Source organism: Eupeodes corollae, chromosome 1 (genome assembly GCF_945859685.1).
Source record: "Eupeodes corollae chromosome 1, idEupCoro1.1, whole genome shotgun sequence".
Taxonomy (NCBI): domain Eukaryota; kingdom Metazoa; phylum Arthropoda; class Insecta; order Diptera; family Syrphidae; genus Eupeodes; species Eupeodes corollae.
In genome coordinates, this window is record NC_079147.1 from 187,941,823 (window position 1) to 187,965,059 (window position 23,237).

A 23,237-nucleotide genomic window follows, 5' to 3' on the forward strand; every position below is an offset into this window, starting at 1 on the left:
CTTCTAAAACACACTCAGCATGCACTCCTACTAAGTTCAATGAGTGCCCTGCACATGTGACAAATTTACATTTTTATTTTATTCTTGCCTGCAGACCAAAAACCCTTCCTGACATATTTGCCGCGTTGTCGTAGGTTTGACCTCTGTTATCTGTTAGTATGGTTTCCGCTAAATAATCAGATCTATGTTCGTTAATTGGAATAAAGTCAAAAAACCTTTCAACATGCTCGTAAACTTTTACGTAACGAATATTAAATGTTAGTTGATCAACAAGAGGCAGATCGGTTGTTCTATCAACGCTAATTGATAAATACTTTGCGATTTTGATTTCTTTTACAATAGTTTTCAAAACCTATCTTCCCATGACATGAATAAATTCATTACACATATTTGCTGATAGATAACACGCATGACCACTTCCTGGATTTCCAAATTTCCTTACATGATCTACGAGAAACGGATAAAACTCGCTAAGCAATTCAATGCATCCCAAATAATTCCGTTATTGGAAGATCCGAGGATCTTATTGTCACCACGAAATGGAAGCCCTCTAGAAGCTAAACAATTTATAACAGCTTGAAAATAGACCAATAGAGGTTAAGTGATGTTTCAGCAATTTGGGGCCCCTGGTTATTGCGGGCCCTGGCCTTGAGCCCAGTGGTAAAGAGAGGTCTGCGTCAGTAGCTGGTTCCCTACGGATTGTTATGCCACCTAGTTTATTTTATTTTAAACCAAACTTAACATAAATAAAGTGACGGCTGTCAAAAAGACCAACTCAGAAAAAGGTATTGCCATATGCAAAACCACAAATCTAAAAAAAATACAGATAGTTCCTTATTTTCTTCTTCTGCAGTGTATCAAATATAAAAACTTTGAATGGAAATTTGACAGCATATCCATAATTATTTTTAAATGAAATCCAAAATGTCCAATAAAACTATTTGAATTTATTGACATAAATTAACATTTAAAAGAAAATGCTTTATTTTTCTCCATCCACTTTATTTAAATAGAAAACGCCACTGTTTAATGTTTTTACCAACTTAAGCTTAACCTCACGATCATTACATCTACTTTACCTTTCCAACCAAAACCCAAGCACTCGTATTTCTCCCATTGTGTATCATTCAACAATACTTCTCCACCTTTCCAGTCTTTATAAGAGTCTCAAGAATTTAAGACAAATAACACAAATCACTAAAGCCACCTTTGTGATGTTTTTGTGTATAAGCCATTACCAAAATTTAGGCCACAATCGTGAGTCTACCTCTGCCTCTCTCTCTCTCTCATCACAACTCTCAAGCAAGCTAATTCAACCCCTTTTAACAATACTTTTTATTCCAACAACGTGTTGAATCTTATAAACGACAAACGAAGCGAATAAGCCTTCAATTCGTCTACGTGTTAGTTTGAGAGCATTGAGTTATAAGCTAGCAAGAGCTAAGACTTACACTATACTCACAATTCGTCGAGACCTTTTAATGACTTAGAGCTCATGGTGCTGGTAGATATTGGTGCTGGTGATGTAGTGCTAGTGCATGGATTGGATGAAGCAACCATACTTCCATTGAATTGCCCATACCAAGCGAACATCAGTCTATCGTAGTTACTCGTCGTGTTCGGTTCGGTTCGGTGCTTTGGGAAAACTATCTCTTTGGATAAAATACCTGCACATACATCTCTCTAGCTCTAGACCTAAACGAATCTGCCAAGTTGGGCGTTGTCGCGCCTCTTCTCTTTTTTAAAATCTGGCAGTTATTTTCAGTTTATAACTAAAAATTATTTCGAAATGTTTGTAAAACTTCATTTTTACCATACTTATCATTATTTCGTTGTAATAAGTTTCCACCTGTGATAAGATTAGATATAGATTTTATTATCTGACGTAGGTAAGCCTATACCTAGACTTACCTGTATTGTGTGAACGTAAAAAAGAATAAAAGTATCTAGATAAAGAGTATCTTGCGAAATCCGCCAATAATATACACCTGTGTGTTCTTACAATATAAATTGATATTTATGTATTTTTAATACAAAATAAAGTTCATGTGAGTGAAGTTGAAATAAAAAAATTCTAGTGAAAGTGTAATTTTTCAATATAAAATCGTGTTGACTGTATTTTTATTGTCTACAAAGAAGCTACCACAAAATTCTACAACCAACACCCACCCTAAAGTGGTTGGTTTTCAATACAAAAAGGTCAGTGCACTCTTTCCTTCTCTTATACATTATAACTGAATTGCAACCATCGCAACGCTGCAATTTTATCCAAAAGGTAGCGGGAATCATTTAGTCCTTGTTCTATATTTTGGTTTAAAGACTCACATACAAAATTATTTCCTTGTCCAGTTGGTAGTTATTCTCTGATAAAACAAAAAGGCCATACCTTTAACCAATACTTAGAGAGAAAAACTGCAATACACTCAAACCAACCCACACAATTTTTAAAATTGTTGTTAACAATGTTTTTAGAGCTCCCCTCTTTCTTAACTAAAATACGAAATACACTCCAAATCATAAGGATAGACGCAGAGATTGTTGACAGGTAAAACCGATAATATCAGCGTTGTTGTTGTTTTACTGTAATTAGTAAGAATTTTTCGGTGAAATAAATTTATATAAGCCAAGTACAAGTACTTTATATTTCAAAGATCCACATGATTTAGAAGAAATGCCAGTTACAGTCCACAAAATACATTTTTAATATGGAGCAAAGTTTACATTATGGAGCAAAATTTTAAACAACCTAATTTTAAGGGCTTAACATTTTCTAAGTAGTTATTTTCTAAATATTTAGCAATTTACTAAAAGACTCCAAAATTTTAAACATTTCTTTTTGTTTTGCTCACTAGTATATTTCCTGCTCACTGCTCTTGTAAGATTAAATGTAGAGATGTCATATGAATTTGGCAAATTGCTAAAAGTTAAAATAGCCATTTTGTGATTTTAACTTTAGTAAATTGTTAAAAGATAATAGGATGTTAAAATCGTTTAAATTTTTTAAAGTTTTTAAAAAGATTAAAATTCAAACCAAAAATTGTTAAATGCCAGCGTTAAATGCAAAATCGCCAAAAAAAAGTATACAGTACGTGTTTTTGTTTTTAAGCTCTGAGAAGAGCATGCTCTTAACATCCTCTTAACAAAATGTGTTTTAAGCGCTCAGAATTATTAACAAAAAAACGCCTGAACAATTGTATGTCATTATTTTACAACTGTCAATTTACATTTCATTTTCACGTTCAAGTTCAAGAAATAAGATTCACAACTTAAAATAACATGTAGAAAACTATTTATAGTAAAAAAAAACATGCAATTGTCCAATTTTGTTCACTTTCACCTGTCAAATACTTGTGTTCAACTTTCAACTCGGTCTTAATATTTGTTTTTCTTTGAGCTGATTTATACGAAAAAAGAAACAAGAGAAGAAGCATAAAATAAACACAATTTTTTGTTTGACACTTTAAGATCTTGCACACCTTGGGCAACAAAGTAGAGTATAAGTCTGTTTCCAACCTTGACCAAAACTGCTAATTGTCAACAATTGTTGCCCAAACGCTATTTCACACTAAACAAATTTGGTACTTTTGGACAGAAGAGAGCGCTCACAACAGAGTAAAATAATATCTGCTACTGACAAACTTTAACCAATAAATGTGTTTAGGCAGAAATTGTTGGTTTGCCAATTGTAGCATTGTTGTACTTAAATTGACTGTCCGTTCGGTTTACTTTACATTGATTGAGTGGCAGTCAATTTTTGTCAAAAAATTGTTCAATACTATTTTGACAGCTTTCTTCTTGCTGAGATAATTTCATCCCAAAGTACAAAATTTGACAGACCAACAATTTCTGCATAAAAATCTTGGGAACAAACCTTATGTACAACCAAATAAAAAACTTGCCATTTTTAAAAGAAGAAAGTGAAAGGGATTAGGAAGACCGACAAGAACTAAAGCTAAAAAAAGGACTGATAGAAATCAGTTTTTTTTTAAAAAATAAACAGAAACACATGCAACAACAAAGTTGTGGCATTTTTATAGAGCCTTAGACGGTTGGTATGTTTAGCACAACGAAAATACCAAACTTTGTTGATAAACTTGGCCAACAGTTGCCTCATAGACCTGCTTGTGTTAACTGCTAAATGTAATGCAATTCTGCGGGCTTTTCGAAGGCTTTACAAAAGAATTAATATTTAATTCATCTTTTTTTAAAGTAGGCTCGTGGGTTTTTTTAATAATGGCTGACAACTTGTTGTTGGTTTCGCGAGCTATAAGCCGGTCGAAAACCCTTTGTCAAAGTAAACATCGATTTTGAGTATTTCCTGAGATGCCAATTTTTTTTCCCCAACCTTTTTTTTTAAACACACAATCTAAAGTTCCGTAAAATGGCTGTCAAAATATTAATTCTTCTACTGCGTTTGATCTTGTAACGCGACAATGGTGTTGGTAATATCAGTTTTACTTGCCAAAAAGTGTCTGGTTCTATCTTAATGACTTGAAGTGTACATTCTTACCTGACGTCTGTCTTTGTATCTTTTTGTTTGTTATTATTGTTACCACACACAGGTATATAAACCTTCGACAGGTGGTGTTACCAGACTGAAAACAATAACAACAGAAAATATAAATTATGATTCATAAGAAATCATCAATTTGTATATTGCTCATTTTTGTTTTCTTATTTGTTTACAGGTTGATTAAGTTGAAAGCTTCCATATTGATAAGACGTGATATCTATGTAACTCGTAGCATTTTGAAGTTAATTATTTATTTTATTTTTGTGCAATTGATAAAAAAAATATAAAACGTGACTAATTTTATTTTCATGCGTTTAATTTGTTTGTTTAGAATTCATTTTAAGATACTGAAATTCGATATGCCGTTGATATTAGCTTCAGTGACGATTTTAATGCAACAAACAGTTTATACTTTATACCTTTGGTGCAGTTTCTGGGAACTGAAGTTATTAATGGGTTTTATTTTTTTAATAGATTTTCGTACAGATAAATAAATAAATAATGTTCAATCTTAATGACTCCTTAAACTATAAAAATCATATAAAATACACGTGACTGATGGGAATAAAGAAATTGATTTTTAAGCTTTACGTTAAGTAGCTTGAACTTTGGGAATGTACAATAATGTACAAATGTATGTATTCAAGATGTTGTTCCAACGGAATATGCAGTATGGAGTTGTCATACAAAACTCCTAGAAATTCCGTCATGCGAAATAGATGTCTAGCCCATTGCAGTCTTCAGATCTTAACTTTTGTTATAAAATCAGCTTTCAAGGGTATTGCATATATATAGTTGATGACTGTAGCGTTTCCGGAATCGTCCTTCCTCACATATGAAGCCAAAAATTTTCGTCAAGACCTTCCTCTAGAAAGCTCAGAGGTCGAAGTGCCATTTACTAAGCACCCAGGTCTCTGATCCATAAGTAAGATTTCTGGATTCAAAAAGCTATGACACACTCAAGTAGGCTCTGTTGTCTTTAAGCAACCGTCCGCGTATTTATCTTCTATGTTGTTATCAACAGACTATTGGCCCAAAATATTTGAATGATTTCAATGCTCTAGGACGTTTAGTTTCTGAGATAATTGACTTCAAAGTTTTGAAAAAAAAAATGTCCACAAAATGTATACATAGGTATTATGATATATCATGGGAAAGGTACTGATCCCTAGATGACCTTTCCAACGATACCTATATCAAAATACATATACATTTTGTGGAAATTTTGTTCAAAACTTTTTAATCGATTATTTAGAAAACTAGAAACTCCTAGAGCATTGAAAATAGCAAAACTGTCACCTCATTGTTTGCCCAATTTATCTACTCGAAGTCGAAGTACCCGTATAGTACTATACGACTAGATAAATTGGACAATCAATGAGATGACAGTTTTGCTATTTTCAATGCTCTAGGACTCTTAGTTTTCGAGATAATCGATTTTTATGGCTGAATCACAAGCACGTTTCAGCTTCGGCCTCGTCTGCGTTATGGCTGAATCACAAACACGCTTCAGCTTTGGGTGTTTGCGTTACGTTGGGACTGCTTCGAGGTTGCTTTGAATGACATTTCTATTATTTCTATTTCTATTATTTAATATTTTGTTTGTTGACATTCTTTTTATAGCTTAACAGCTGAAAGTTCAGCTGAGAAAAAGTTCAGATGATTGACCTAGAGCATCCGTTTGGAGTCACATTACGTTACATTACGTTCTTTTCCTTACGATTTTCAAACGAAACGTGAGGTCGAAGCTCCATTGTGATAGCATATGCATTGAATTCCTATGGCTGAGCTCGTTAACGTAAGGTGAAGCTGAAGATGAAGCGTGTTTGTGATTTAGGCATTAATGCGTTGGACCGTCATGCAGGGGTCTTGGGTTCAATCCCTGCCTGTGCCACCTAAATTTTTTCACGGGCCTTTCGGATTCGGCATATAAACTGTAGGTCTCTTCCATCTCTGACAACATTACTCGCACACAGGAATGGTTGAGAGTTGTAAGTCACTAGGCCCTGGTTCTTCATGGACTGTTGCGCACCTAATTTATTTATATTTATTTTGTATCTTCTCGAAGTCGACACCACGTACTTTGTTTTTCATTCACTAATGTCAGGCCACATATTTAGTGCCGTCTGCTGAAATCTGGATGAAGGAATCGTGTATATTTTGTTTTGTTCTAACGATGATGTCGATTTGGTCTGCTAAAGTTATTATCTGGCTGGACCTGGTTACGAAGGTCAGTCTTGGAGACATGCCAAGGTCACGGATTGCTTTCTCCAACGCCAGGTTGAATTTTTCTTTTAGTTGACGTTATTTTACATTTTCGGATTTTCATCTTCTGTTTAGGAAATGTTTCTATAAATCTTAAATCAGCTGAAAATATTTATTTTAAACTAGTAAACAGCTCATTTTCTTCCATTCTCGACAAGGTTTCTGTTTCTGTGTCATCTAAACACATCAAGTTGCGTGAAGGCCAAGATCGTGTAATTTTGTCTGACTTAAATGCCTTCTCAGTCTGAATAAATGATCTATGACATGATGCCATTAAACGATTTCATATTCGAGTCCCCGACAAAGGCTTGTGCTGTTCTCAATAGTCTGAAGTTGCCACCAGCTACAAATAATTATGCCGACAATTCTGAAAGGTTACAACAATTTGTTGTTTCTTCACGGACAAGCTTGAAAGTTCTTGACATGATTTTCAAATAACCGCTGATCTAAATTGGATGAACATATTTTTCCTAGCGGTTTAAAAAGTCCACATTGTGTATCTACTGCTTACTTTCTCACTCTCTGTACCTTTTTTAGATAGTTTTGTCCTTTGATTAAACTTTCAATTTCTATCCAAAGTTTGATTCAAGTTCTACATAATTAAAATACAGATGAAACTTTTCGAATTATACCTCATCTGTTCTAATTAATCTGGCAACATTCTTTTAACCCAAAAAACCTTTCCCAATCTATATGTGTCTGACTATATACGTTAAGTTCTTTTGTATCTTTGGACTTCTTTAAGATCACCATATCAACTTACTCTTACCATCAACTCAAATATAACACCAATAGTCAAGTCAGCTTGGCTTTGGCATTAAGTTTCATGTTTGGTTTTTTCTACCTTTTTCTTCTGTTTTGACTTTCTTGCTTTCATCGTCGTGGTCGTCAGCAGTCAGCACCTTATACAGAAAAGTTGCTTACAAACAATTCTGAAACAGAAATTAATTCAAAAGAGTGAACGTTTTACACAAAATATGACGTCAGGTTTAAGTAGATTTGTAAACTACAGTGTATATAAGTCTAAAAACAGGTATTACCAAGAAAAACGGTTACGTGTAAGAAGAAAACCAGTTTGACATATAGGAGGCGCATTTTACCTGGATTTCTTGTTTGTTGTTTTTTTTGCTCTGCTCTATTGACATGTTGCAACATTTGGTAAACAAAACACAAGACAGAAACAAAAAAAGATCAGAAATATAAATAGAAATGGAAAAAAGGAAGGTATGTATTACAATTTTGTAGTTCGGTTTGGGTTTGAACTCTTCTTAGACTTTCGACTCTACTTGTCAACTGGAAAACTATTTTGTGCTATATCTTTCTTATGTCAGTGTTTTTAAAATTCTTGAGGGCAAGTTAATACTCACTGGATGCAAATGGAAAACAGACACACAACAATAAAAAAAAAAACAGTTTTCTCATTTTGAATTAAAAATTCAAGAAACGTTCACAGTGACGATTGACAGGAAACGTGTGTAGAATGGAATGCTAAACCAGCCTCAAAACCGCATTTATCCATTTCCATCTCTCTATGAGAAGCTAACCCATCGAGGTCTATGAATCACAGCAAGGATCAATTTTTCTTCATTAATTATTTTTCTTTTTATTGGTTAAGTTAAAAAATTTATTCATTGCATGTTGATGTTAGAGATGTGACCAAACTAAACGTTAAACATTGGCGCATGTTTGAACGGTGGTTTCTAGCTGACCACCATCAGAGAGAGAGACACGAATACGCACTGGCGCTCTAACTCTAAGTAGCATCTAGCTTGAGATAAGTCGTCAAGAGTCATTATATTCATGACATGCAATGGGAAAATAATTGCGGATGTTATAGAGCTTTTTGTCTTCCTGGCTTGGCATATGTTTTTCTTCTTGTATGAGCGCCACCTTTAAAATGATGTTGACAACAACTTTCGGACATGCTGTACTTGTACACAACACATAACTGGTTTTTGTGTAGACCAATTTAAATTTAAACCTGTAAAAGACCGTCGAGTAGTGATTTAGAATAATTATTATAGAAGTGCGTGAGCTATTTACAGATTGAATGCTGAGTAAGTTCTTTTGAGCGTTGAGAGCGCGATTTGTGGACATCGTTTTAGATGACAGATTGTTAATTTTGTTATGCTGTGCGATGGTAGGGGAATTTGTGTGCGTTGGCCATATTTTGATTTGACGTTGGGAGCAAAGGTGTGCGTATTAACCTATTTTTATGGGTGAAATAGTGAGTGGAATGTGAATTCTGATTGATGGTATTTAATTCCAAAGATGATATCTTCGCTGAGCGGAAACAAGAATCACGTTCTTAGTTTGGATGGTAAATGAGATAGAGATCAAAACTTGATATTAGCCGTTATAGTTTTCTTTAGTTTGAAAATGATTAATGTCAGTTTGCTTCCTCTTTGAATCTTTCACAGGATTGTAATCTAATCTGCCCCCAACTGGTTCTTAGATGTTGGAGTATGTTATTATAAAGTACGAGTACGTGCCAAGCAAGGCGTGAACTAAAGTAATGGGTTTTCCAATAGTAACGGATTGAATTTGACAGCTCGTGGCGGCCATATTGATTCCTTTACTTTCCTGTCAAAATATCACAAAAAGATAAAACCTTATTAATATCTTATATACTTTAATGGAAACACGGCTACATTTCGTAAGAGCGTCGGAACCTACCCTAAAAATCTATTTGCTAACCTTAGCAAAAAGGAGTTAAAGCTAAAGCTATCTTCATTCTAAATCTTACTTTTTGATTACACCATTCTGCAGAGTTAAATAATTGTTTTCTTGGAATCTAAAGTTTTTGATGGTTTGGCATACAAAAATTATGTATGTAATTAGATTTTCTAAAAGTGTGGTATTTCTTCTGTCTACTGTTTGGAGCCTTTATTTAAAGAAAAACTAAGTGAGTAGGCATACAAAGTTATGGAAATGTAGTTATCTTTATAGTTATTACAATACGTGCGTTTTGTTTGCATTTCACATATAGTAAAGTGAGAAATTTCCAACACAACGATCCGCAGTGGCCAGATTTTTGTATTTAAAAATTGGTACAACTGAAAGAAGATCTGTCAAAATAATAATAAAAAACTTCAAAAAGGGGGTTTGTTCGTAGACTACTACATTAACATGTGGTGTTGAAGCGAGCTTGAAGCTTACCTCAATTCTTTTTATACCTGAATTGAGTTAAGATTTATCTATTCTAAACTGAGATAAACCTTTTTTGGAAACATAGCAAAACATAAATATCTTTTCTATTGTTTTTTCTTGCAAAATAAGCCCAGTTAGTCCATTTTCACTAACAAAACTAAATAATATCAACAGTAATAGATTCGTTTTTTCCGCAATGGAAAACACACATGATTCCAAATGCAGAACTACTCAACAAACACAGCCACCGAGATACAAATGCAATATGAATTGTACCAACATTTGGGAACGAAATCACATAAGATCCATTCGAGGCTCGTATAAATGTCAAAAATCTATCCATAGTGAGATTCTACTCTAACTTTTATCTGTGTTATTCTCACTATGGATATTGTTTTTGTTATTCGTGTAAAATCCTACTTTACTATGAATCGATTTCCCAACAAAACACGGGTAATTTAATTTCAATTATTTCGTTAGTACTTAGCCATTCCAAATATAATATGAAAACATTAAAGACGTATTATAAGCTGTCTGCAATATTTTCACTTTAATATTACTACTCGAACACAAAGTGATTTGTTTGCAATTTAAAAACAACTACAGAGACTAAGTACCTTTGCTAATGACTTTAATGAGGTGAGACATTTTTATTTACTTGTCTACACTTATCTCTAAAAATAGTACCATAAATAAAGGGTGTTATAAATTGTATATAAAACAAACAAAAAAATTGACAGATGACAGATTATGAAAATTTCATCCGTATAGTATTCAAAATATAACATCAGCAGTGATTCGAAATTCTTTATAAGTTGTATCTTTTCTTAAAATTCGAAGTATATTTAATTAAAATCTTTAGTTAGTTTTGGGGCACCCTTTATTATCCATATGAATAAGTATCTACTTTACGAATTTGTTCTTCAATGCTCTGTCTGCCTTGTGTTGAAATAGATATAATTAGAGATTTGTAACATCTATGGGTTTTAGAAATCGAAAGGTATATCAGTTACATTACTTACCAACATAAGAAGATTTTATTACAATAATGTCACTGAAGCAATAACGTAATGCAAACGAAATCGTACCTTTATTTTTTTAGATTATGTATTTGAAATGTGTAAATAGGTATAGTTTAAACATTTGTGGTGAACTAGAATTAATTTTAAATCGCAGAAATAGAAACAAAGACCAAATTTAAAAAATACGTATTTGGTTTACTTAGCTTTTTTTTTCGTATAACTTTGGTCTTTGGTATCGTTAGTTTTTCGTATTTTTGGTATTCGTAACACTGGTTCTATTTTGAGTTGTCCTTTTTTGTTTTCAGGTATAGATGAAGAACTAAGAGATTTCAATGCTGTAGATATTTCAATCTCAGTTCTTAACAAAAAAAAGTGTATGATGATTTTTCGAAAGCACAAACTTTTATCTTCTAGTCACAGTTTAAACCAGCTTTGTTTTAGGAAATTCTCATTAGATGTGAATGACTTATATATCATCGAGTACCTTACAAGTTCCAACTGAAATCAAGCCCTTAACATTTTCGTCATTTTAGCAGAATAGATTTCTTTCTTTCTAAAGAAAGAGACAACTATTCTTTTAGATTGCGCGGGCATGGTTCTGATCATACACTTTTTTGTTAAAGGTGACGTAGATTCGGCGCCAAAATTTTGCTAAATATCTTTGATTTTAAAAAGTAAAATTCAAGCTAAAGTGTTATTTCGTTGCTCAAAGCAAACTATCAATTTCTCATTATATGAATAAACCAATAGTATTAATTAATTTATCATTTATTAATTTTATTAATTATTATTGTTATCCTTTTAGGAAATAAAATTAAGTTTTTTAACTTAACAGAAAGGATGGTTCTTTATTGGAGTTATCTGTGTTAACAGTGTCTATATTTGACTCTATATGAAGCCTTAAAAAATCCTTGGGTGTTATGCTTTCATGGCTTTATAATGCTGTTTTCAAACAACGGTTTTAGTTGCATGGTTAAACGGAAAAATACACGTTTTTAATGTCATTTTAATATTGTTTCAATTACACCAAAGCTGTCGTAGATTTCTTAAAATACTTAAACTAATTTACTTAATAATAGCATCGTGTTTTTGGCAATATATAGTTAGCGCTTGTATTTTTAACGTAGCATATGGCTCAAAATCACCAAAGTGCAGAATTGGTTTTGCTAGCAATTTAATGCCTTGAATCTTGACTTAATTTTAAAAAAATTTATAAAATACTAAAACTATCCTGTTTTGTGTGTCCATCAAACAATATAATTTATTAATAAGGTGAATTATGAAATTAATACACACGCATAGAAAATCATTTCGAGAACGCGTCCTAATTTACAATCTTCAACAACAAGTCCAAAATATAATTGAAAAATTTAAGATTTAACCCCGGTCATTACTCAATACACCGTATTTTTATACAAAATGTAGTTTTAGAGAGGATACTAAAAGATTATTTATTTTTAACTATAAAAATGCAAAAATAGTTTGTCTAATACCGCACAAGTCATTTCAGTGAACATATCGATAATCGATCAAAAATAATTTTTTAGTAAATCTAGCCACTCGGTGTCAAACGTCAGTCGAAGAAGAGGATTATAACAAAGCGGGCTGTCAGAGTATTTTTCTTCAAATAAATTATATCTAAATGTAAAGCACTAGTCTGGATGCGGAGGGTTTCAGAGTGATAGCCTATGCGGAAAGCATCTTAATATCCTAAAAGAACTCTTACAAAATGCCTTGGACAGACTAATAATTTGGGCTGATCGGTGTGGACTGGGTGTTATCCCACACAAAACCGATCTGGTCTTATTTTCGAGGAGATATAAAATTCCATTTGTCAACCCTCCTTATATTAAAGGAATCCAATTAAAATTCTCAGACGAGACTAAATACCTATGTCTTGTCTTAGACAAAAAAATAAATTGGAAAGGCAACGTACAGGAAAGAGTCAAAAAAGCTACTGTAGCTCTCTTTTCTTGCAAAAAAAACTATTGGTAATAAATGGGGTTTACAACCCAGAATCATGCATTGGCTATACACATCGGTAATCAGACCGATTTTAACGTACGGTGTGGCAGTATGGTGGACTGCTTTAGAGAAAGTTATAAACAGGGATAAGTTAAATAAAGTCCAACTTTAGCCTGCCTATTAATAAGCGGATCGCTTCGCACGACCCCGTCTGCGGCAATGGACACCTTGCTCTACCTTACACCTCTTGACATATTTAGCAAACAAATAGCTGCAAGCTCTGCTATTCGCCTCAATGCTTCGTCGCAGTGGACTAACAACAACAATGGCCACTTCGTAATTCTAAGGTACTTAGAATCAATTCCAAAGCACACAGACTACACCATCCCCCAACTACAATTCGACAGGAATTTCCAGATTTCTATACCTACCAGATCTTTTTGGGAGGATAGGACATTCTTAGAGGATGAGTCAATCCACTTTTACACAGATGGCTCAAAAACCAAAGAAGGGGTTGGTGGAGGTGTGTACTCTGAACGACTGAAATTAAGTCTCTCATTCCGCCTTCCCAATCATTGTAGCGTGTTCCAGGCGGAACTTTTGGCGATTAAGGCACTCTTGTCTTGGCTCAAAGAAAACGTGATATCAACATCTGATATCCGTATTCTCTGACAGCCAGGCCGCTATCAAATCTCTGGACTCAGTCTCTACAAACTCTATAACAGTCCATAACTGTCGATCATCAACAGTGCAACAGTTTAATATTCATCTTTGCTGGGTGCCGGACCATAGAGACATTCCAGGTAACTGTAAGGCAGATAAACTCGCCAGGAACGGTACAGTACAGCCCATCCTACCACGTTTGGCAAGTACTGGCATACCAATCGCTACTTGTAAACTGTTACTAATGCAAGACGCTGCGAGGAGGACAGGCACCAGGTGGAACAACATCACCACGTGTCAAGCCACAAAAAACATCTGGCCAACACTGGATTTAAAACGTTCAAGGTGCTTGCTATCTCTAAGCAGATCGCATATAAGCTCGATAATAGGTGTCATAACCGGACACTGTCTAATAGGAAAGAACGCCACGAGACTAGGCTTACTTTTGCAGAAGCTGTATGGACGAGGAAGAGGAAGAAACGGTTCTTCATCTTCTCTGCACATGCCCTGTTCTAGCTCGAAAACGCAAGAATTACCTAGGAAAATTCTTCTTTAACGATCTAAACGATCTAAATCATATCGGTATAATCAGCCTCTCAAGCTGGTTCCATTGAGATTAGGAGGAAGCCTCAAGATTCATGTTATATATCAAAGCTTAAATTATGTGCTTTGTTTTGTTCTTGTTGATTTTACCAAACTTAGAAAAACGTTCCCAAATTGATGGTTCCTAAATAAGATATTTAATACTAAAAATAATAATAATAATATAATAATAATAAGTATAGAATTTTGTGCGCTGCCCTGTCAAAGTTTATTAACCCTAGAAAGATAATCTACGTCTGCGGGACGTATGGCGCGAAGAAAAATTGTTATATCTTTTCAATTATAAGCCGTATTACATTAGTTTTTTATATTTGCTCAGGACTAGGTCAGAGCTTGCATGGTGCATCTTAAAATTCACGCTGAAGATGCATTAGGGCCTGTAATGACTATGTTATACGTCTGGGAGACGTATGATTATCTTTTATTAAACTTTTGTGCACTGAATAGGGTTAATATACAAATTTTAAAGCAATTTTTTTTGTAATAAAACCAATTTTGAAATTTGAAACCTTGGTGATTTTGAGTCATATGCTATTTCAAATGCCAAAGGTGTGGAATTAAAAAATTCGTGAAAGTGCAGCAGGTTCAGAGCTTTTCTCATTTTCAAATTTGTACTTAAGCGCTCTTTTCGCAATAAAAATATTGATTCAATTCTATAAATACTTGCTCTATGATTGATGTCGTTTTATGATTGATCGATTGTTGTATGAAAGTGTGTAAATGATATTTTCTATACTTATTCAATTCAAAGAATTGAAACTGTTGATTTTAGTATAAACAAACCTTATCTTCTTAAAATTTGATGCAAAACAATAGTCCTCTTAAGGTCACTAAAAAAAGTACCAAATCAAAGTTGTTTCTCTTGGGCTTGTCCTCTAAAATAAAAAGTTTTTATTCTTGTCATTATCGAATGTAAAGTCAGTGTGTCACTTAGTGATTATTTCATTTTGGAACCTCCCTACACATACAGAACAAAATATTGTTGTTCTTTAACTTCATTTTAGCATAAAAAAAAAGTTTCGTTTTACTTATTATAGCTCCATGTGATATTTATTACTATCAAATGCGTTTTCCAGTGACATCTTTTTACAGATGAATTTTGTAAATAGTTCATCAATGTTTTTAAAAATTTCGATGCATTATTGAATTTTGTGTTATCTTCAGCTCTCATTATTTTCCATTAGATTCAAATATGTTTACTTTTAACTTGAAGTCATAACTCCATAAGAATTGTTTCCAAAATGAAAGAGTTTATTCAAAATGTTCCAAAACATGGTTTTTGTAAAACAATGCAATCCACTTTTGGAAAGCCGATTCCTTATAAACAATAAATAAAGTGGAGCATAAGTCCGTTGAGAATTAGGGCCTACTGACTTACAACTCTCAAAAATGTCTGTGTGAGCGTAATGTATTCGGGGATGGAGGGGACTTACAGTTTTAAGCCGAATCCGAACGGATTATTTAAGAAATTACTTTTTTTGACAAGAATAACTATTGGAGGAAAACTCCTCGCAAGAGGCAGTACCTGTGAAGAAAAATTTTAGCGGGCACATGCAGGGATTTAAACCAAGACCTCTGGCAAGAAAATCCAATGCACTTACCATCAGGCCACCATGGATTTCTTAGTCCGTGCTATTATTTCATGGCTTAATGATGATTAAATAACCAAGAATTGCTTGAGAAGAGCTCCAAAGGGTGGAGCCTTACTCTGTTGGACTATAAGATGATCTTCTCTTTGGGTTGTTTTCTTTTTTCTCTCGATTCTAAATATTTTTCAAGGGAAATTGACTATTTGTTTTGGAATAAGTCAAAATTCAATAACTGTTTTCCTTTTCCGTCATTAAAAATCCAGGAAAGAAGAGCCAAATAATAGATATGTATGTTGAATAGTTAACATGGTTGATTTCGGAAAGAAAACAACAAGTGCTTTTGTTTATCGTTTCTAATTAAATTCCCACCAATAATGTATTATAAAAAGTAATAATAATAATTTGTCGCAAGTGAAAACAAGTCATAAGTAACGCCGAAATGAGCGAAATAAGCAATTTTGGAATCCAACTTTTGCAAATTTGTATGCATGCAAAATCTAGAAGAACTGTTTTTTGATCTAATCTTAGTAGATCATACACTATACCTACTTATAGCTTTCATTTAAGACACGCCATGTCAATGGGACCGAGCAAATAGACTTTCCAAGGCACTATAATTTATAACCAAGTCTCGAAGCTATCTTTAGACATATACCATTATGCAGACCTATAGGTAGTTTGTGTGGTATGTTCCTACTACCAAGTCTCCCCAATCCTCCATTGGAGACTTATTCAAGTTTTCTTCGTTATCATGCAAAGCGAGAGTGGAATCTCACATTCCCATTCAAAATGAAAACCAGCTGCCTACCGCTGCACTACCACATTCTTTTTTCACCTCATATTAAATTATTTATGTTAATTGCCATTGTTGATTATTATTTTTATTTTTCTCAATAAGATTTTCTTTCTATTTCTTTGGAAGATGGGTGCATCATTTTTGTTTTACTTCTTTTCTTTTTTTTCTCTACAAGTGAATTTAGTCATTAGTTTAGAAATGAAAACCGCTAAACCAAGCAACATACTGGTACCGGGAAATGATGACTGACAGTAACTGGGGCAAACATAATACAAATCAACGTACATACATATATTTTCATTTCCATTTTCATCGGAAAAATAATAATTAGATTTACAGTACCGGTACCTATATAAACCTTGGTTAGTTATTCATAAGTTGCTTTTATCATGCAAGTTTTAATTTCTTTATTATTAGGTTAAGATGCATGAAAGTAGTATTCAATTAAAAGGATAGGTATAAGCCTACCCAGTCAATCAGTTTTTATCCATCTTAGTACATTAAACAGAAGGGTTTTCCATTGAGAGGGTTTTGAATAGTTCGCTGCATGTTCAGCTGTCATTTTCGAAGCTGTCATTTTTTGACATTTAAGTAAAGAGTTTCTTTTGGCGATAGGTTTGTACAAACTTTACTATGCTGATGACCTTGGACAGGTTCAGGCTACATAAGGGATTTGAAAGTAAGGTAATTTTCTATTATTTGATTGGTCAACTGCCAAAAAATTGCCTTCCAATGAAGGCAACTTTATTGGAAAGTTGACTGAAAAGTTAGTAAAGAAAAATCTCCCTAACTATTCAAATAAGTCTATTTATGTCAAAATGACAGTTGATCATGTTTTTTCATTCAACTGAAAGCTGAACTTTTTTACTCTATGATTTTTTATATATTTTCTACAAAGTTCCTTTTGATGTTGTATGTGAAAGGGTTCCTTGCCAAATTCGAAAAGGAATAAGTAATATTTCTTTAATTACAAAATACAAGTAAAGATGGACTTGTAGCTTGCCTGAAAAGGTTTTTTGTAGACAATTATTTTTTTGTACTATCAACTCATAGTAGAGATTAGTGAAGTAAGGTTACGTGTTCAAATTTGGATGTCACTTGAAAAACTGACTATTTGCTTTGGTCAAAATGAACGTTAAAAAAACGCAGTTGACTACAAATTAAGTCCCTTACGTTGTAACACTTCAGCTTCAAATAAATAAACTCAACGTGCGCTATGTGGTCACAATTTTGTTCGAATTTTTTTTTGAACGAAATGTTAAAAATCAAAGTTTTCAACACCTGTTTGTGCTATAGTATAACGATGATCTACGGCTATCAATGGATGGAGGACATTGAACAAATCCAATAAATATTTCTTCAAAAGAGTATTCATTTTACTCTCAAATACTCAAACTATGCTATCAACGACCGCTTTACCTCAAATTTGTATACAAAACTTAAAGGCTAATGCTGACTTTTCAACCGAAGTTATAATAAGAACTGATAACGTCTTACACAAAAAAATACTTCTTTCTTTTCGTTGCTTTGGAAAATTGTATCCCTTTCAATTTAGGTAAATTGAATGTAGCAGGATGGCAAAATATTTGTTATGATTGCATTGCGAAAATAGACGAACGACGGTATCAGATGGATATGGATAAAGGGAGTCTACTTTTAAAGGCCAACTATAATAGGCATAAGCAAACATAAGCTTATGTCAAAAACCCAACGAAAATTCCCTTAAGTTTGTGAAATTACTGCGGATTATGCAATTTTGCTCACGTATCTACATATCAGATTGTACTTATGCGGCGAGCGACTGGGATCACTCTTTCTTAAAGGCCCAACTATAATAGACTTAACCAAGCTTAAGCCAGTTTAAGGGAACGAACCAATACGCTGCTTTATATGTCACTAACCATAATAGACGTTCTGCTCAGTTTCGTTAAATTTCGCTAACTTTTGCGCAATTTACCAAGAGCCATTTAAATGGCTCGAGCTTAAGCAAATGTCAAATTTGAAACGCATTTCGTTTGACATTTCCTCAAGTTACTTGAATACATTATGGCTACTTTTTGTTTTGACGATAACTTCTGATAACTTTTCGTTAGGTTTTGACGTAAGCTTACTTTCGGTTAAGTCTATTATAGTTGAGGCTTAAGTTTGCTTAAGTTAACGAAACTGAGAAAAATTGAACGAAACGGAGCTAGAATCCATTATGTTCACTCGTATTGAGATTCTTTGTATTCGCACGTTTACTTATGCGCGCATAATATGCTTATGCCTAGCATAGTTGGGCATTAAGGCTTTATATAAAAAACTTAAAAACTATTATTTTAGAACGGACTTATCTGCCTCTAATATAAGTCTTATATTTAAAGTCAGAACATACATTTAAAGTTAATTTGGAGGCTATACCGAAGGAATAACAACCCAATTTCTAGCTTGTACAACTAAAAATAAAGATGTCTATCATTTCTTAGTGATATGTCCTATTTGTCAAGAAATTCGCAGACTTTGTTTTAATAAAAGTTATCTTTAGTCTACGAATTTGTCAGGGGGCTAATTATGGGATTCGCGGCGAATCGTTTCGCTGGCGAGTTTGCCATTTTTCAATTATTGCTATCGCCTTCATCGTTTTAAATTCGAACAATTAACGAATTCGAAGGCGAATTTGAAATGTCATACTGTTTGTTGGTAGTTGAAATCCGACAGCTTTTTTTGTCGGATCCACAGGCGAAAGAGTTTATTATTATTCACTGTTGGAGTTCGTGGATTCTTTCTTGATTGTAATTATATACAAATGTGCATTAGCTTTACTTTAATTTTTTTTAATTCATCCACAAGAAAATATAGAATTTACAACTTCATTCATTCTCCTAGACACCAGTAATCTTGGGGATTCTTGGGATTCGTCAAATTCCTCCCTTTTAGAATATATACATATACACCATAATTGATTATATTTTTTAAATTTAATGTTGTTAATTAAACAATTCAAAAGAAATTTTACAAATTCAATCAAAACAAAACAAAATTTTGTGGAAAGCTGTCAAACCAAAAGTATCAAATCACTGTTATATAGGAAGAAAAAGTCAAATTAAAAGTGTCAAATCACTGGAATATAGGAAGAACTTTTTTCACTTCGCCGCGAATTCGTTAATAGGGAAAACGACGCTAGTCGAATTTAAAAGGTTAAATGAAAACGATCCTCCGCGAACCTCATAATCAGCCCCCAATGTTCTCAATAAAGAGTGTGGGTGGAAACTACTGGTTAGATATATTTCTGATGCGAATAGTTGCAGGGGTACATATTTGAACTTGTCGTAAATAATAATACACCCCGCATAAAGTAAATGGTCCTAATTTTTTTAAATTATTTTACAAAACTATAGGCCCTATATGGAATATGTTGCATTTTTTTAAAATTGTAACACAACTTGGAAAACAGTCACAGTCTTATTTAATAGAATTCGCTAAACAGATGAAGAGTTATACAGTGTATAAGGATTTATTTAGGATTTTAGGCTCTATGTAACAGTGCGAAAATTCCCATTTATACAAACAATTCTGCCATATATTTTAGTTATAGTTAAATGCTTATGTCAAAATACCAAAATGGAGCAATATAATCCATTTATCTGTCATGTTTGTCATAACAAATAAAATTGAAAAAATTGTGGTGTGGGTGGAAATCAATTTCCAAGTTATGAAGAACTGTTAAAGCTATAATAGTTGTTTTGGCATTTTCTAAGGAGCATCTCATACCTTATAACAAAATTCGGAATCTTTACTTCTAGACGCCAAAGCATCTTTCCACGGTGTTACGAGTAGCTATATGAGATATATTGGATCTAATACAAGGGTACCCACCATCCCCAAGCAGACGACCATTGAACTCCCCATCATCAAAAATTTGTTTAACTTCCGCTTTCCCTAAAAAATCGTGAGTCATGAGTGCTGTTTCAGCGGCAAACAATGTCATTAATTTTTAGGGATGAGTCGCATACTACTTGGGTATTCAGCGAGTAGTACCCTTTTCTGTTTAAAAAGTACTGCCCTGATGGGCCACCTACTTTTGGAATCCTTATGTGGGTAAAGTAAATGGCCCCAAACACCTTTAGAAACTCCCATATTTGAGGGAACTTGTTCATAGTGCTTAGCTGGACCGAAAAAGAAGAAAGAAGTGTTTTTAATGAAGAAAAGTCTTTTGCTAGCTAATGCTCTTGCCCTCGCTTACAAATTTTTTGAAGCATAGATTGGGTAGATCCGTTAATGTGTGCTCCATTCATTGATTCTATAAACAAATCATAAAAGGTACAAATTTGGAATAAGTGTGAACATTTAATACAAACTTACCTCGTTCCGTCCCCAATATTGCAGCCTTTACTTGGATATATATGGGTATGTGGCCTCCTCTATTGTCGCTGGCTGAAGCTTGAACGGATAATTCCAATTATTTGTATGATATTCTCTTTCGAAAATCTATATTTTTAAATTCTTTTTTTTTTAGGAAATTGATTTAAATTGATTTTTAAACTTTCAGACTTCTTGGAATTGGTAAAACGCGATTTAAATTATTAAAATCATTAATAAACTAGCTTAACTGGAAAGGCATTATTGAGACCAAAATGACATTTACAAAATAATAATAACAATAATTTCCTTATGTATGCTCTATTCCTTATGTAGGCTATATACATAGGTACCTACAGCGTTTTTAAATAAGAATTTTAGAATATTTTAACTTTACTTTTATCCAAATTTTGAATTCCTATATTAAATTGTTCATTAAATACCTATTAGTGGCAAATGCTGTTATCCTTTAAAACACAAAACAAAAATTGAAATGTGATTCTATGTTAGGTAAAGTATCCACACCAACAAATATAATCTTAGCCTACATCCTACAATGACTTCCTTTCTTATAACAACTTGTTTTCTGTATAGTGGTGGTGCGAATATGAGAATTATCCCTTATTACCGGAACCAGTACCACCCTTAAAAAAAGACAAGCATTTATTTCACAGCGTTTACTTCAACTTTTTACAATTCACACTCATTTTAGGCGAAATAAATTATATAAGTTAATAAATATGAAAGTTAAAGCATACTTACCTGGCGTAGGGGCTACCGTGATCAACAAGGCGGTTCCCCCGAAGTGAGGTCTGGCCATTGCACTACGGTTGGATTGACCTTCGCGATTGTTCCTAATGTGAATAACTCGTTCGTGTAATTTTTGGTAGCCGGGAACAGGGATGAGAATGCTAAGCACGAAAAGTGAAACATTTTGCCCAAAAAAACGAAGTAGATTTGTAAAATATGTAGCAGATAATAAAAAAAAAACACAAAATACGCCACCTAGTCTTACTTAGACGTAAAATTGTATGTATTTGAAGGTTAAATGCTTACTGAAATTCACAAAATTCAGTTTGTCGTTTAGAACTACTGTGAGCAAAATAAAAATCTTGTAAGTATGTCTTAATTTGAAATTCAATTTTCTTTATTGCCGCTGATGCACATAAATGCAGCGAATGACAGGCACAATGAATCAATTCAACACATCTTAAATGAAATTTTGTGCGTTAGACAAAATTTTAAAACGAAGCAGAAATAAGTTGCTACGTAGCAGATACATACAAATAAATTAATGAAGTAGATCTGCTACATATGAAGTAAATACTCATCTCTGGCCGGGAATGGCGTTCGCGCCGTCCCGACATAATAAACGTATAAATATTATTATTCTGGTATCTCAAGAAACTAAAAGTAAACCAATAACATTCATAAAGTCCTCGCCAGCAATGCTGTCGAACACTGCAAAAGCAATATATTATTGTATTGCTTTAGCTTGGTTTGGTATTGGTACGTACTTTTTATTTGTACTGCATTTTCATTTTTGTATTGCCATTTGTATTGTTTTGTTTCTTCAAATTCGTTTTTCATAAGAAATCTTCGAAGCTAACATTTTAGTTTGCTCTGGGGGCTTAACAGGTGAAGTTATCAAATCAAAAAAAAATAGGTATTATGTACGCAAATAAGAATAAGAATAAGTTCCAAGATAAAGTTTAGAAGCCCTTCAAATAATTAATCCAAAAAATAAATCCCCAATAATTACCCCGCTAATACAATTGTTTCTAATTTAATTCAAAAGAATGATAAATAGAGGGCTCTTTTATATCAAAGTATGATAAGAATGGATTTGAAATTCGAAGACTATTGGAGCGTTATCTTTAATTTAAATAACTCAATGTTTTCCTTTTTAAAAACATCTGTTGGGTCCATTTTATGCTTTCCGCATAGCAGTGCAAGTGCAGAGCGCATATTTTCGCAAGAAGCTTTGATAAAAGATACAAAAAGAAACTCTACTGCTGACATCCACAGTCGATTCAATTTTAATGGCAGAGGAATTAATATGGCATAGCAGCGCTATAGAGTGGGTTCCATCCAAAGAAATGTTATCAAAATACAAATAATGTAAAATTCAATAAACATTCAGGCCTATTCTGCTATTCATCGGAGGGTATTTTACTTGAAGTTTCACTAATCATTATTCTGCTATTCATTCGAAGTGAATCTGTGTATGTCGGTAATATTGTGCAATTCAGATCCGCATATAAAATGCAGCGGATTTTTAATTTCATGTCTGGTTTGTTAATTTTTGTAAGCAAAAACTAATTTATTGCTAA

At 33.3% G+C, this 23,237-nt stretch overlaps 2 protein-coding genes and 1 pseudogene across 2 annotated transcripts in view; 2 read left to right on the forward strand and 1 right to left on the reverse strand.

The window, feature by feature from the left end:
• Positions 1 to 23,237, reverse strand: part of LOC129938910 (uncharacterized) — a 406,682-nt gene that overhangs the window by 304,281 nt on the left and 79,164 nt on the right. The window lies entirely within an intron of this gene.
• LOC129938747 (neuroligin-2) overlaps positions 2,067 to 23,237 on the forward strand; it is a 40,056-nt gene continuing 18,885 nt past the window's right edge. Inside the window, exon 1 of the mRNA XM_056046479.1 lies at positions 2,067 to 2,199. The gene's annotated coding sequence lies outside the window, so the exon portion shown is untranslated. The remainder of the gene's footprint in view (positions 2,200 to 23,237) is intronic.
• Positions 21,659 to 21,805, forward strand: LOC129943595 (U1 spliceosomal RNA; annotated as a pseudogene).